Genomic DNA, 1,187 nt, shown 5'->3' on the forward strand with positions numbered 1-1,187 from the left:
GCACGCTCCTAGGGAGCTGTGGAGTGGAGCACGCTCCTAGGGAGCTGTGGAGTGGAGCACGCTCCTAGGGAGCTGTGGAGCGGAGGACTTCTTCCTGCTATCAGCACTCGCACCTGCTCAGGCTTGAGAACCTGCTCCCTTCTGCTTTCCTCCGAGGACTCAGGCTTCTGCGCCACTGACCAGCAGACAGCATTTGCAAAACCCTGAGAAGCACCAGGGACTTGGGCTTTGCTGGAAGCAAAATTCCTGCTGTCCTGAGAGAAAAGAGCCGTGCTTTCACCAGGAGTCTAATGTTCTTGTGGTACAGGGAAGCTCTGGAACACAGGTTCCTATGGACATGAACATCAAACCGCAGCCAGTCCTAGTCTTAATTCCCATCTCATCCTTTCATGATGCAAAACATGCTATATTTAAAATTTATGGAAATTATTTTTCAAAAGGTAAAATTAAAAAGAAATACAAAGAAATATAATCTTACGTAGCAGCTGAGTCCTTCTAACCTCCACTTTTCAATAGAGGAAAAGGATTTATTTATTTATTTACTTTGATTCTTTGATTTTGATACACCACAGACTGGGTCTAGAAGGGACAGGTGCCCAGTGGAGATTGGTGAGAACAAAATTAAAATGTTTATGTTAACCAAGTGCTGGGCAAGAAACCAGGACAGGGCAAATGCTCACTAAATGTTTATTCCTTTTCTGCATTTAGGGATTAAGACCCCTCTGAAGCTCGCGTGGTCCCCCTCAGCAGAGTCACGGTGGAGTAATGGACAATTAGTGCGTTGGTTAGAGATGTCCATAGATAGTGTGACACATTTGGCTTTGGACTGAGACTCTAAAGCTTTTAGCTTTTTAGTTTATTTGCATGATTGTAATTATATAAACCAGACTGGAACACTTCGAGAGACTCTTGGATTGCTTTGGTCAGCATTCTTTTACTGCAAATCAGAAAGCTCAACAAGTTCCTTGTTCCTTATCTCTGCTCCTACCCCTGTTGAGCAGTTACCACACAGCCCTGAGAGAGGGGAGAACAAAGGGTAAATAAAATTCACTGAGTTTCAGTTATTAACAGCAGCCATATCTTTCACATGTCATCTTCTTCTTCCTCTTCCTCTTCCTCTTCTTCTTCTTCTTCTTCTTCTTCTTCTTCTTCTTCTTCTTCTTCTTCCTCTTCCTCTTCCTCCTCCT

This window comes from Microtus ochrogaster, chromosome 15 (assembly GCF_000317375.1).
Source record: "Microtus ochrogaster isolate Prairie Vole_2 chromosome 15, MicOch1.0, whole genome shotgun sequence".
Classification (NCBI taxonomy): Eukaryota; Metazoa; Chordata; class Mammalia; order Rodentia; family Cricetidae; genus Microtus; species Microtus ochrogaster.